Source organism: Saimiri boliviensis, chromosome 2 (genome assembly GCF_048565385.1).
Source record: "Saimiri boliviensis isolate mSaiBol1 chromosome 2, mSaiBol1.pri, whole genome shotgun sequence".
Taxonomy (NCBI): Eukaryota; Metazoa; Chordata; class Mammalia; order Primates; family Cebidae; genus Saimiri; species Saimiri boliviensis.
The window spans coordinates 32,235,640-32,251,375 of NC_133450.1; the positions used below are offsets into that span (position 1 = coordinate 32,235,640).

Sequence of the window (15,736 nt, forward strand, 5' to 3'; positions counted from 1 at the left end):
CCCCTCCATTTACATATTGGCTAATGACCTAATTATTTATACAAATGCAAACCAAGAGTAATGAGGTTGGGTATTCTGTTTTTGGTACTAAGGCATGGTCTTTTGGCTTACGATTGCAAAAAGAGATTAGGGGAAAGGTTAACTGGGTACTAAGCAAGTTCTGTGACAAACAGGATCAGTTCTTAGATTTTATTTTTTGTAGAGACGGGGGTCTCACTATTTTGCCCAGGCTGGTCTCAAACTCCTGGCGTCCAAGCAATCCACACACCTTGGCCTCCCAAAGTACTGGAATTAGAGACACAAATCATGGCACTCAGTCAAAGTGGCACTCGTTGTAAACACAGCCTAAATCCCTAACATGGAAGTTTTTGTAATTTATATTAGGGAAAAGATCTTCACCTACCCACCTCGGGAGGAATTTTATCAAAAAATTTTATCGAATTTTATGAAGAACTATTTTACCAATCCGTTTCTTAGAAATTCACTCTAAAGTCTTTCAGTTTAACTCAGCATATGTTCTAACAATAATTTTGTAATTTGAATATGCGATTTTCAACAACTCCAAAATGAAAGTGGCAGGGTCTAACAAATAGCAGTGCCCTATACTGACAAAGACAACCCGACTCACAAGCATGTTCATGTACAACCACAGACACAAAACGGCAGTTATGCCTACAAAACACGAAATTACACAGTGAGCTGTGGCTTTCTGCTACTTACTGCCAAAGATGCATTCCTGTGAGGTGCCTGCTCACATGTATCCCAACATGAATATAAGGGCTTATTCACATATTAAAAAGCCAACTCACATTACAAGTTGAAAATTTGGCCTTTTTGCTGCTGAATGAAGAAATTTGCGTGTCTTTTTTCTCTTTAGAGCAGACGCAGTGCTGGGAGATAAGTGCTGGTAAAGATTCCTAATAAACAAATCAGGAAAAAACAAAAAAGGGTCCTCTATCTAGGAGAAGTCTCCATTTTATGTCTATCCCTATGTGACTTATAAATGCCTTCGACTTTAGAATGTAATTAAAGTTTTCTTATAAAGAAAATTGAGACAAAGTAAGAAAACTTTTGATTTTTAAAAAATAAATTGAAACATTGTTAACTTACTACTTAGCAAACACACAAAAAATGACTTTTACCCACTTCATTGCCAGGTACCTACAGGTCTCAATAAGTCTACTGACCCACCATTTTGAGAAAGGTAAGAGAGGAGTATCAAACTGCCATTCTAAATACTGAGATACTGATTTGTGAGACTAGTTAGGAGGAAGCAAAACACATACAAGTTTCTAGGAATTCCTTTGCCTCCATTGCCCTGTAGAGGTTAAGCAGAGGCTGCAGGCAGCAAGACAGGATTGAATGTCTAAGTGGAGCAATACATGGGAGCTAGAAGACAGGCCATACTTCCTACCTTCTCACAAAGGGAAGACGCATAGAAAGCATGGAGGAAGCTTCTCAAACTGACCCATGAGATCAGAACTGCTTACAAATGACAAGTATTCCACTGCTTTTCACTCTATCCAGGGAAAAAAATTTACTTTCATGAATATATATGTGTCCTCTGTAATACTTTCAAAGAGTAAGTCTCCTTTTCTAATTTTCTCAATCACAGAGGAGTAGAAAACATTTAGTAGCATTTTGGATAATTTGTGCCAATTTAGATGACTCATGTATTGCTTTTCCAGACTAAATGGTCTATGGCCAGAAAAGTCAACAAGGGTGCGGAGAGCAAGACCTAATTACAGATCTGAGTCAGTGTCTAGAAGTTCCCTCAGCCCAGGGGGCCGTTCCCCACAAAGACAGCATTTCATCTGGCAGTACAAAAACAAGCCAAGTTTTTGTACCACTTTTGATATATATATACAAGTCCTTTTGTATGCCTTTAATATACGTGCAACATGGAAGTCCTTTCATATAGAAGAAAGAAGATGACTTCATTCCACAAGAAACAAGCAAAAAGGAGTAATATCAGTTCATCACTGAATTGATTTTTCAAAAAAATTTTTCGACAGGCTTTTCCCCTTAAAACCCAACTATAACACTCAGGTTTTTTAAAAGAGAAAATGCACACAAAACATATTACACAGCAACAAATGCATTCAAAAAGTGTAAGAACTTCAAACAATTTCAACGAAAGATGTTATTGTTTTTCTTCCTGTAACATGGATATAATACGTATGAACGGGAAAAAAAATCTTTTGAGCTCACTTTTTTCCAAATGTTAAACATTTAAGTAAAAATGGCACCCAGAAAAAAAACCCAGTAATTATCACATTGTTGTAAATTTTTCTCTGATACTTTATCAGTAATTTGGTTCCCAAGTTGAAAGAATTAATGATTTCTGAATGGAACTAACTATTCAGTTTCATGGAGGCAACACTGCAAACAAGAGCAAAGGGTAATATGACTGCTCCAATAGTAAAGGACTCTTGGGGCTGAGGTGGACAGAAAATACAAAAAATTAACCAGGCTTGGTGGTTCACGCCTATAATTCTAGCTAATTGGGAGGCTAAGGTGGGAGGATAACTTGAGCCCAGGAGGTCAGACTGCAATGAGTTGAGATTGCACCACTGTACTCCTGCTTGGGCAACAGAGTGAGACCCTGTCTCAGGAAAAAAAAAAAAAAAAAAAAAAAAAAAGCAAACCAAAAAAATACATTTCACACAAGAACAAGATGATCCCTAATATCATCATATAAAATGATCCCTAAGGTCCAATATTGGGTCACAAAGAAAATAAGGGTACAACAAAGATCAAGGAGGCTCCCAGATGACAGGTACAGTACTGCTTCAAGGTAGAGCCCCACAGCCAGTTCTTGAGTAGATCCCTCTTCTATAACTACTGCTACCAGTACAAAGTAACATAGTAACAAACTGACAAATTTGGAGGGGGGGAGAAATAGAGAAAGAAAAAAAAAACAGAAGTAAATTTCGTAGGCATAATGGCAAATTGTCACAATGCAGAAAAATGATGCCAGAAGCATCACTCGGACTACAGGATGAACAGAGCTATTTAAATGAAACAGCAACTAACACACTCAGAAAAGCTCATTAATGACACAGTTGATCTATCAGTATCCTGCACACTCCACACCTGCACAGGCGTAGATAGAGAGTGAATTCAATGGTAATGGTAGGCCAATTACCAGAGAAAAGTGCTTTGTACTAGCAGATAAGATAGAAAGCTATCAGCATGTTGGTACAAACTCATCAACAATTCAAAATCTAAAACATTCTATCACAGATCACTAGGATGCCTAATAATAGATCTTTTCACAAATGCCTAAGAATAGATTTATACCCTCTTTCAGTGATCCTGCATTTATTCTAAACTCCCTTATAATTTTGAGTAATAAATGCACATAGCACTTACATTTACCCAAAATTAAAAAGCATCTAAAAATCATAAAATGCATTTGTGGGAAGAGCACAAACAAATGCATGGGAATCATAAAGACCAAAACCAGGATAGTGGTTTCTTGGGGAAAGAGAAAGGGAACTGCTATTAGGGAGAAATATCCTGGGATTTTTAATGTTCAATGGAATTGGTAAACATTCGATTTCTCTATAGAGTGTTGAGGAGAGGTTAAAAAATATATATATGGATTTTGTTTTTCTGCTAATCAAAAGAGAGTTGGGGTAAGGATATTTGTGTTATGCCTTATATTCTTTTAATATTTAAAATATTTCTATTAATTTTTCAAGAACAAAAACAAATAAGGAATTAGACGAGTATAGACTGTTCTAAGAAAACACAAAGAGCAAGTCTGCACTGCCAAATACACACCTACCTATACAAAAGGATGATTTCGCCAGTACCTAAGACCCTTTTTAGTATTCACAGCCCAAGTTGGTTGATTAGCAGGCAAAACCTTCTGGGGTGGGGGGAGAAACAGACAATCTAAAAGTGATATATTTTATTCTCATGTCTTTGAATACTAAATCATTACCTCCTAACTGTTAAGACTGAAGAATATGCCAGTCAACACCAACACACTCTGCTAGTTTAATTTAATGGTATTATTTTGCCTTGCTTTGCAATTACTCCCACATTTCCCCAGGGAGAAACTAATGGATTACTAAAAATAAAATGGAGATTAAGTGAATCACTTAGGCTGTTTTGGCTCCTAACTCAAACTGGCTTAAATAAAAAGGAAATATATTGGCTCAAATGCTTGGATGTCAGGGAAAGGGCAAGCTTCAGCGCTGGTTTCCTTGTGATTCTGGACTCTATCCTCCACCCTGTGTGGCTTCTCATGCAGTCCAGAAGCCAGAATGCTCCAGCTAGACCAGACCTCACACCAGCACACAACAACATCCAGAAGAAAGGAGGCAGCTCTGTTCTAACCATGAGAAGCCTTCTGCCAGAAGATCCAGGCAAACCTACATTGGAACCATGCTAGGTAGAACAGGATTACAGGACCATCTTTGAAAGCATCCCCCTGGCCAGGTAAACTCAAAACTCACTGATGTAGCCAGAGTTCATGAGTCAGTCATGGACAAGGCAGAAATGAGATTGTTCCTCATCAGGGTGAGCTACAGTCAGTTCCTCAACCCCGTAACACGAGGAATAGATGGGATGAATGATATGGATCCAACCCTAATGCTCACTCAGTATTATTTACAGGGAATAGTCTTAGCAATACTGTGTGTACCAGAATATGAAATAAATTACTATTACAGTATACATGTATATAAAGCTGTAGATTCAAAACGCAGATAACAAATGAATTCACCTCTTGGAGAAAAGTAGATTTTTAAAAATTTTGTCCCTATGTTTTCATTTCTCCAATCAGAAATTTACACACAGAAAATCAACACTTGGCAAAGCAGATAGGTCATAAGAAGTATGGCATAGTACTTACTATATTCCTGTGCCATGGCTACCAAAATTTAGACAACAGCATCCACACCAGTAAGATATAACCTAAAATAAAATTAGGGGGGGGAAAAAAGCCTGTTAAATATAAAGCTGAAACAAAAAGGATATATATATATATATATATACACACAGAGAGAGAAAGAGAGAGAGAGAGAGAGACCGAGTCTCATTCTGTCGCCCAGGCCAGACTACAGTGGCATAATCTCGGCTCACTGCAACCTCTGCCACCCGGGTTCAAGCAATTCTCTTGCTCAGCCTCCTGAGTAGCTGGGACTACAGGCACACGCCACCATGCCCAGCTAACCCTTATATTTTTAGTAGAGACAGGGTTTCACCATGTTGGCCAGGCTGGTCTCAAACTCCTGACCTCAGGCAATCTACCCGCCTCAGCTTCCCGAAGTGCTGGGATTACAGACGTGAGCCGCCCCACCTGACCAAAAAATAGAATTATTAAACAGACCTCAAAAATCATGTAGTCTACTCACTACAAGACACAACTAACCTGTTTGATCCAATGTAATTTAAACCTAGATAAATCAGCTTCAATTTCTAAATTCCTCAGTCTGAATATCTGGAGAGGTAGTTCTCAGAAGAAAAAAATGCAAAACTATGATTCTAGTATTTGACATTGCATCATCTTACTTAGTAAAATCTACGAATACTCAGTACATCATGGAGTGCTGAACAAACACACCATAGAACCTGAGATTCTTAAGACCCTGGAATTGCTTGTAATAATTTCAAATGTTAAAGATAATGGCTGGGTATAATGGTTCATGCCTGTAATCCTAGCACTTTGGGAGGCTGAAGTGGGTGAATCACTTGAGACCAGAGGTTTGGGACCAGCCTGACCAACATGGTAAAAACCCTGTCTCTACTAAAAATACAGAAATCGGCTAAGCGTGGTGGCACACGCCTATAGTCCCAGCTACTCCGGGGGCCAAGCACAAAAATCTCTTGAACCTGGGAGGCGAAGGGGGCAAGTGAGCCGAGATTATGCTGCTGCACTCCGGTCTATACAACAGAGTGAGAAGCTGTCTCAAAAAAAATAAAAAAAAAAAAAGGCGAGTGGGGCGGAATTAAGAACTTTGTCCTTGTCCAAACCCCAGTTCAAATAACTATATAACAAACCACACTTTCAATTAAGAGAGACTGAAAAACATAAAAGTCTAACTAAGCTATAAGACAGTGAAGCTTACAGGTAGTATTATGACAAGGCTGAGGATCACTGTCCATGTATCCACAAATACACTGTCTAACATCACCTTAATGTGTGTGAGATTCAGCCATGTTGTTGTACTCATTATGGTTAATAAAATTTTTTATTTTTAAATCATTAAAAGAATAAAAGTAGAAGCCTCAAAACAAAAGGAAATATTTGCTATACATATATCTACTAAAGGACTAATTCAGAACACATAAAGAACTCCTTATAAATTAATAAGAGGACTGTGCACAGTAGCTCATGTCTGTAATCCCAGCACTTTGAGAGGCTGAGGCAGGTGGATAACTTGAGCCCAGGAGCTTGAGAACAGCATGGGTCAACATAGCAAGACCCTGTCACTACAAAAAAATTAAAAATAAAAATAAAAAATTCAGTATCTTCCTTGGTTTAAAAAAATCAAAAATTAGCCAGGCACGGTGGTGTGCGCCTATAGTCCCAGGGAAGCTGAAGCAGGTGGATCGCCTGAGCCCGGGAGTCCTAGGCTACAGTAACTGCATCACCACATACCAGCCAGAGCAAGACTCCATCTCTGGGGGAAAAAAAAGAAGAAGAAGAAAAAGACAAGGCCACCCAAACAGAATATAAAAATGGCTAATAAGCATATAAAAAGGTGTTCAACTTCATGCATCACCATGGAAATACAAATTAAATTACAATGAGATAAAATTACATAATGATGAAAATGGCTAAAATTTTAAAATCTGACAACACCAAGCCTTAAAATGTGCAGCAGTTCAACTCTCACACAATGGTGAAGGGAATATAAACTGTAAAGCTGTTTGGCAGTATTCAATAAAGCAGAATATAAACATACCCTGCAACCCAGCAATTCTACTCCTAGGTAAATGCCTACTGGGAATGTGGATACATAGGTTCCCAAAACACAGTAATTTTCCAATAACTATTAGTTGTACTAGCCAAACCCCAGTAACAAATTGTGGAATACTAATACAATGGAACACTATACAGCAGGAACCAGGATTTTTTTTTTCTATAAAGGGCCAAATAGTAAATATTTCAGATTTTGCAGGCTGTAAAGTCTCTGTCACTGTCAAATCTGTTTAAACCTGCCTTTGGAGTATAAAAGCAGTCATAGACATTATGGGCTTGGCTAGGTTCCAATAAAACTTTATTTACAAAAACAGCCAGTCCACCAGCCTTAGTTTTGCTGCTACACAGCAATGAATAAAAATAAACCATAACTAATACAACAACACTGATAATTCTCACAAACATAATGTTGAAACAAAGAAGTCAGACACATGAAAAAATATACTATATGATTCTGTTTTATAAAGGTCAATAATAGGCAAAACTATGTAAGTCAGAATAAAAGTTTTCACTGAGTGTAGGATGTAGGGGAAAGTAGAGACTGGGAGAAGAAAAATGGGGGAATTTTCCCCTGATTTGAGTGGTAGTTTCACGGTTATGTTCAATTTAGAAAATTTCATTAAGGTATAAATCTATAATGAACTTGTCTTCATTCTAAATAAAAAAGTAAAACATTTTAGTAATTATTATAAAGAATACGGGACCCATTACTAAGTGGATGCTTTCTCATAGTGTGCTATACCCAGATATCAAACACTGAAGAAATGCAAGCCTTGTGCCCTCACAAAGCAAGTTCCTGAAGCTCTCCCTTCCCATTTACAGTGTGATGTCTACATTGCAGCTAAACCCCTCTTCCAAATTTCACGTAGGACTTGAGAATGAGCTAGCATTTGATAGCATACACAGGAGTGGCAGTAGGTAAATGCAACAAAGAGGGAGGAAGAAAAGTAACAGATGGATGAAGAGACTGGTAGCAATAATGCCCTGCATTTTAGCATAATCTGCTAAGTAAGCAATACAGAATTTAAAAACTAACATAAACAGCTTAGAAACACAATTTGGAAGGTCACTGAACTTGCCTTTTGGACGGAAGTAAAGACAATTTAAAAGCTTACTAAGGCTCTTAAAAGACTGATGAAGGGATTTATTTCTGGTATGACAATTTCTTCCAATCTAACAGATTAAATAGGCAGGAAGTTTCAACTTTTCAAGTGAAGAAGCAAACCTGGCAATGATACAGTCTTGACTTTCTAAGCCTACATGTTTTCACATTACAAGGATTTACGTTTCATTGTATGGGCTTATGTCATTAGCGAAATGAAAAGAGAAGAAATAAAGAAAAGACGGTGAAAATAATTGAAGTCTAGTCACTCTACTGAATTACAAACAAGTGCAAGAACTGAACTATAGGCTGGGAATGCAAAGACAAAGTTCCTCAAAGGAGCTCACAGCATAGAGAAGCTGGCAAGCCTATGTGCCAAAAATTTAAATGAAAAGTCATAAAAGTCAGCTGGGCTACATGGGAAACCCCATCTCTACAAAAAATACAAAAAATTAGCCAAGCGTGGTAGTGTGAGCCTGTAGTCCCAGCCACTCAGGAGCTGGGGTAAGAGGATGGCTTGAGCCTGGGAGGTTGAGGCTACAGTGAGCCACGATCATGCCACTTCACTCTAGTCTGGATGACAGAGTGAGATTATTAAATGCAGGGAGAGTAAGAGGCAAGTGAAAAGAAAACAAGGAAAGGAAGTCTTCCCATAAAGGTAGGAGTGGAATTAAGTTTTGAATGATTACAGATAGGCAAGGTTAGGAGAAAAGAAGCATCATTCCAGGCAGAGGGAGAGAATGTATGCATGGAGACATGAAGGAGTCTGTCACATCTGAGGTATAACGAAAAATCTCAGACAGCCAGAATATGATGTACAAGGACAAGCTAAAACTGAGATGTGGCCAGGTGCGATGGCTCATGCTTGTAACTCCAGCACTTTGGGAGGCCGAGGCAGGAGGATACTTGAGCCTAGGAATTTAGTTTGAGAACAGCCTCGGCAACACAGTGAGACCTTGTCTCTATTTATAAATAAATAAATAAATAAAACTGAGAAGATGAAGGGGCTTGTGAATCACATTGAAGTTTCAATTTTATCTTACAAGCATTATGGAACCATGGGAGTGGGAATTGGAGAATGAAAATGGAATACAAGGACTAGAGGGGAAAGTGGCAGGTCTCAAAATACATGTTTTTGCATAGTTTTGACATTCAGAACCATGGTAATGTTTCACATAATAAAAATATCAAATAATTAACATCAACCAATATATGAGGGGAACCTAAAGTAAAACATAAACAGTAACAACTAAACTACATTAGGAATATACAACATAACCACATAACCACCCGGAAAAGAACGCAGAAGAACTAACCACTGTGGAAACCAGTATCTTGACTATAGACATTGAGGCTAGAGACAAAATGAACACAGAAAGGAGAAAGGCTAGAATGAACTCCAGGGTGTTAGATTTGAATCAGAGGTATCACTATGAAATCATGGTTTTTAACATGTATTTCAATAGGCAGACAGGAACAGACAAATGCAGTTATGTGTAAACATACATATATTCATTTCCTAGCTCTGTCCTCTGAGACAGCCTAAGGGTAATTACATCTTAATAGCAAAATTAGCACCTAGACGGTGGTTTCTAAACATCATCCTTCAATAAAAAGAACCCAGCTACTCAGGAGGCTGAGGCAGGAGAATTGCTTGAACCCAGGAGGCGGAGGTTGCGGTGAGCCGAGATTGCGCCATTGCACTCCAGCCTGGGTGACAAGAGCGAAACTCCGTCTCAAAAAAAAAAAAAAAAAAAAAAAAAAAAAAAAAGAACCAGGACTACTTGGAGAGACATCTGGTTGCAAAACTGGGACAGGAAAAATACCAGGTGAGCCTGAAATACCTTGCAGTGCCAAAAAGTAAGGAAGTCCTCAAAAAAGATGGGGTCTTCTTAAAAGGAAGTGGAAACAAACTGAAGAGGCCAAATCTGGAACAATTTAATGGATTATAACCTATAGTATAAAACAAACATCACAAGTCCATAGTGATAAAAATAAATAAGTGAATGTATAAGTACATGGAAGAGAAGGCCAAGCTCTTTTTTATAGAATTTCAATGAATACATGTAAAAAGAATAATGGAAGTAGAAAAACCACCATTTGACAAACACCACAGATTAAAGGAAATAAGGAAACATAACAACTGCAATGTTTGATCCTGGATTGGGACACGATCCAGACAAAAGACATTATTGGAATAGCTGACAAAAAACAAATGCAGTGTAGAGATTAGTTAACAGTATCCTATCAATGTTAATTACCTGATTTTGATAATTTTATTGTAGTTATATAAGATATTGACATTTGGGGAAGGTGGACAAATGGTAGATGAAAGTTGTTTAATATATCTAACTTTTTTAAAAAAAAATTCTGAGATTGTATCAAAATGAAAAGCGAAAAAAGAAAAACATACACAGCCAAGAGATTCTGAGTCATAACCTTCATCTAAAGTCTAGTTTCAGGATTTTTTCTCTCTATGCCAAATATTAAAGCTGACAAAGTGTGATATTTACAAAAAACATATATGCACATATGTATAAATGAGAAGTTTGAAAATATGAGCAAATAAGGGACTGTAAATAACCAAACAGTATGGAAAAAGAACCAAACAGTAGAGAAATTTAAAACATGATAACTGAACTTTAAAATGCAAACCTTAAAAAGAGAGATTAAAGCCAGGCACAGTGGCTCACACCTGTAATCGCAGCACTTTGGGAGGTTGAGGCAGGTGGATCACCTGAGATCAGGAGTTTAAGATTAGCCTGGCGAAATCTCATCTCTACTAAAAATACAAAAATTAGCTGGGTGTGGTGGCGGGAGTCTGTAATCCCAACTACTCAGGGGGCTGAGGCAGGAGACTCGCTTATACTCAAGAGGCAGAGGTTGCAGTGAGCCGAGATCGTGCCACTGCACTCCAGCCTGGGCAACAAAGCAAGAAGAGAGATTTAAGAAGCACAGATGACAGAGTGAATAGACCTAACATTTGCCTAAAAGGAGTGCAGCCTGAGCATTCCAAATCGGAAAATCTGAAATCTGAAATGGTCCAAACTTTGAAACTTTTTGAGTACTGACACAACACATGATGCTCAAAGGAAACGTTCACTAGAGTATTTCGGGTTTTCAGATTTTCCGACAGGGAAGCTCAAATGCAAAGTATAGCACGAATATTCCAAAATCTGAAAAAACCTGAAATCTAAAATGCTTCTGGTCTCAAGCATTTCAGATCAAGGATACTCAAATTGTACTGGACAAAGGTAATGGAGAAACTCTCTGGTACAAATGATGCCAATCCTTGAATCCAGATAGGCCAGCAAACAAGAAGCAAGTGAAAAATCAGTACCAAGAGACATAAGAGGAAAACTACAGGCCACTAAATAAAAAGCAATCTTAAAAGCAGTAGAAAGAAAAGAAAATCACCTACAAATGTATACCAATTAAGGTGAGGCTTATTTCCCAACAGCAACAATGGAAGCCGAGAGAGAGAGAGAGAGAGAGAGAGAGAGAGAGAGAGAGAGAGAGAGAGAGAGAGAACGAGAGAACTATTATTTTCAATAAACTAAGAGAACTATCAACCCAGAATTACATAGCTAGAGATAACTCCTTCTAGAACAATAAACATTTTCAGGCAAACAAAACCAAGATTTTACCATCAATAGACATATTTTTGCACGGCAGAAAAATAATCCCAGATGACACACCTAAAAGGCAGATGAAGGGTGATACCATACAAAAGATGACAACCAAATAAAGGGCTAACAGTCAGATGAAAGATGACTGACCACATTCGTCATCAGAAATAAATCACAAGATAAATCACTACATAGCCATTGGAATGGCTGAAATTAAAACCATGTCACTAAGAATGTGGAGCAAATGGGACTCTCTTATACCTTTGGTAGCAGCATTAACTGATACGGCTCCTTTGGAAAATTGGCAGCATGTATTAAAGTCGAACAAATGAATACGCTATAACTCAGCAATTTCACACCTAGGTAGACAGCCAGCATAAATGGACATATATTTGTAGCAAAAGATACTAATGGGGTTCACCATATGCTACTTCAAAATATGGTATTCTTAGCATTTGAGAAAACCACAGAAGCAACCTTCTCCTGTCCTTCTACTATGAAGTAGGCCATAAAAGAATTCTCTAGCTTTCCTCCAAAGTAGGTCATAAGACCTTTATTCCATAGGTACCCTCCTTATACCTACAGGAAAGGAATGTCCTTATCTCTGAAGACACAGGGACACGGAGCAGCTGGACAAACAGGCCTAGTTTATTATCACTACATCATGCCCCCTCTGTCTAATCATCCTTCTGCACAACTGCCCAATCATCATCAAATCTAGCATAAAGACACAGAGATGTCCCTGCTTCTTTGGGTCTTCATTCCTGAAGACTCCTGTGTCACGTAAAATTTATATTAAAAAAATTTGTATGCTTCTCTCTTGTTAATCTATCTTTTGTCATAGGATGTCAGCCATGTACCTAGCCATTGGTAAGAAAAAGAAATCTTTCTCCCCTACAGAATAAACAAGGATGTTCACAACAATGCAATTCCTAATAGCCAAAACACTGCAGTACACATCCATAGCAGAAAGAAAAGATGGGCTGGGCACAATGGCTCATACCTGTAACCCCAGCACTCTGGGAGGCTGAGGCAGGCAGACTGCACGAGTCCAGGAGTTCGAGACCAGCCTGGGCAACATGGCGAAACCCCATCATTACAAAAAATTTTAAAAATTAGCAAAACATTCCTGTAGTCCCAGCTATTCAGGGGGCTGAGGTGGGAGGATCACCTGAGCCTGGGAGATGGAGGTTGCGGTGAGCTGAGATTGCACCACTGCACTCTGGCCTAGGTGACAGAAAGAGGCCCAGTCTCAAAAATAAACAATAAGAAAGAAAGAAAAAAATAATAATTGAGGAGTTCCATGTAACAGAATACTGTAACAATAAAAGTAATAAAATATTGCTACCTGCAACATGAATGTAATGCTGAAAGAAAAAAGCCATATATAAAAGTATATACTACCTAATTCCATTTACATAAAGTTCAATGCCAGACAAAACTAATCACTGCTATAACTAGGAGTCCCATCAGGGGCTTCTAAAAATGACACTTCATTTTCTTGATCTCCAGGCTAGTTTCTTGGATGAGGCCAATTTTTGAAATTCATTGACGTATCCACTTAAGATCTGTGTTCTTTCTGTGTGCATATCATACTTCAAAATAACATTTATTTAAAAATAAATAATAAGCAAAAACACTAGCAAGAATATCACAGAAAGAATACTGTGTCCTCATGGCATCCTATCAGTGATAAACAATTTTGACTTGCATTCTTACCAACGATGTTCGCTTTGATTAACTGATTAAGGTGGTATCTGCCAGGTTTCCACCACTGTAGAGTTACTTACTCTTTCCCACTGAATACTAAATATGTAATTAGTATTTCATAGACAGGTAATCTAAAACTATATAAACATCTGGTTCCTCATCATGCTTTCAATTAATACATTTCTTTTTTTTTTTTTTTTTTTTTTGAGACAGTCTCGTTCTGTCGCCAGGCTGGAGTGCAGTGGTACAATCTCTGCTCACTGCAACCTCCACATCCCGAGTAGCTGTGACTACAAGTGGGCACCACTACACCCAGCTAATTTTTGTATTTTTTAGTAGAGATGGGGTTTCACCATGTTGGCCAAGATGGTCTCAATCTCTTGACCTTGTGATCTGCCCGCCTCAGCCTCCCAAAGTGCTGGGACAGGCATGAGCCACCCCACCGAGGTTCTGCATTTCATTATTTAAAAGAAATTTAAAAAAAAAATTTTTTTTGAGACAGGGTCTTGCTCTCTCACCCAAGCTTGAGTGCAGTGCTGCAATCACAGTTCACTGCAGCCTTTATCTCCTGGGCTCAAGCAATCCTTCTGTCCTTAGCCGCTAAGACTACAGGTGTGTGCCACCACACTTGGCTAATCATTTATTCATTCTTACATTTATGTTATTCATTAATTTATTAAGTGGATTATAATCCATTATTATTGTTTACTATAATTAATCACTACTATAATCAATCAATCCATCTTTTTTTTTTCTTAAGAGACTAGGTCTCACTCTGTCATCCAGGCTGGAGTACAGTGGTGTGATCCTAATTCACTCAAACTCCTGGGCTCAAGCAATAATCCTGTCTCAGTCTCCTGAGTAGCTGGGACTACAGGTGTGTAATATCATATCTGGCTATTTTTTTTAAATTCACTTATTTAGAGACAGAGTTTCATTATGTTGCCCAGGCTGGTCTCAAACTCCTAGCCTCAAACAATCTTCCAGCCTTAACCTCCCGAGTAGCTGGGATTACAAGCGTTAGCCACTGTATCTGGCAATCACTACCACTATTTATTTGGTAGCACAACCTTCCCAGATTTGGCCAGTGGAAACCCCTTCAAGATGGCTTCTAGGTCATTTTGACATTACCAGATCATTTTTTTTTTTTAATCATTTCCTCATTTTCTGAAACTACACGTTTCAGTCTCATTTGTCCAAGGAGTACTGGTTCCTTTTATTAGTGAATTGTATTTAGAAATCAAGATTTGGGGGCCGGGCGCGGTGGCTCAAGCCTGTAATCCCAGCACTTTGGGAGGCCGAGGCGGGTGGACCACGAGGTCAAGAGATCGAGACCATCCTGGTCAACATGGTGAAACCCCGTCTCTACTAAAAATACTAAAAATTAGCTGGGCATGGTGGTGTGTGCCTGTAATCCCAGCTACTCAGGAGGCTAAGGCAGGAGAATTGCCTGAACCCAGGAGGCGGAGGTTGCGGTGAGCCGAGATCGCGCCATTGCACTCCAGCCTGGGCAACAAGAGTGAAACTCCGTCTCAAAAAAAAAAAAAAAAAAAAAAAGATTTGGGTGCCAGATATATTCACTGTTACTGAGAGATACTTCCAGACACTGTCAATGGGCAGTGCTAGGGAATATAAATGCATATGTGTTATACATCCACATTCATAGGATTTCATTGGGAGGGTTTTTTTTTTTTAAGGTAGGGTCTTACTCTGTTGCCCAGGCTGCAGTGCAGTGGTGCAATCACAGCTCACTACTGCAGCATCAACCTCCTGATACTCCCACCACAGCCTCCCAAGCAGCTGGGACTATAGGCGCACGCCACCACAACCAGGTAATTTTTCTAGATTTTGTAGGAATGGGGTAATACAGTTTGGCTGTGTCCCCACCTAAATCTCAAGTTGAATTGTATCTCCCAGAATTCCACGTTATGGGAGGGACCCAGGGGAAGGTAAATGAATCATAGGGGCCCACCTTTCCCAAGGTATTCTCCTAATAATAAATAAGTCTCATGTGATCTGATGGGCTTGTCAGGGGTTTCTGCTTTTTTTCTTCCTCATTTTCTCTTGCCACCACCACGTAAGAAGTATCTTTTGTCTCGTGCCATGATTCTGAGACCTCCCCAGGCATGTGGAACTGTAAGTAAAATTAAACCTCTTGTTTTTCCCAGTCTTGGATATGTCTTCATCAGCAGTATAAAAACAAACTAATACATGGTGTTTTGCCATGTTGCCCAGGCTGGTGCCAAACTCCTGGGCTCAAGCAATCTGCCTGCCTCAGCCTCCCAAAGTGCTGGGATTACAGGCGTGAACCACTACATCCAGCAGGATACTTTTTTAAAAAAACTCAACAAATTC

The 15,736-nt window shown here is 38.8% G+C and overlaps 1 protein-coding gene across 14 annotated transcripts in view; it reads right to left on the bottom strand.

The window, feature by feature from the left end:
• SIPA1L1 (signal induced proliferation associated 1 like 1) overlaps positions 1-15,736 on the bottom strand; it is a 391,460-nt gene that overhangs the window by 204,380 nt on the left and 171,344 nt on the right. For 11 of the 14 annotated variants that reach the window (XM_074393044.1, XM_010335233.3, XM_010335231.3 and 8 more), the window contains one exon: positions 4,868-4,929. The exons of the other annotated variants lie outside the window; for them this stretch is intronic. The gene's annotated coding sequence lies outside the window, so the exon portion shown is untranslated. The remainder of the gene's footprint in view (positions 1-4,867; positions 4,930-15,736) is intronic. 14 annotated transcript variants of the gene reach the window in all.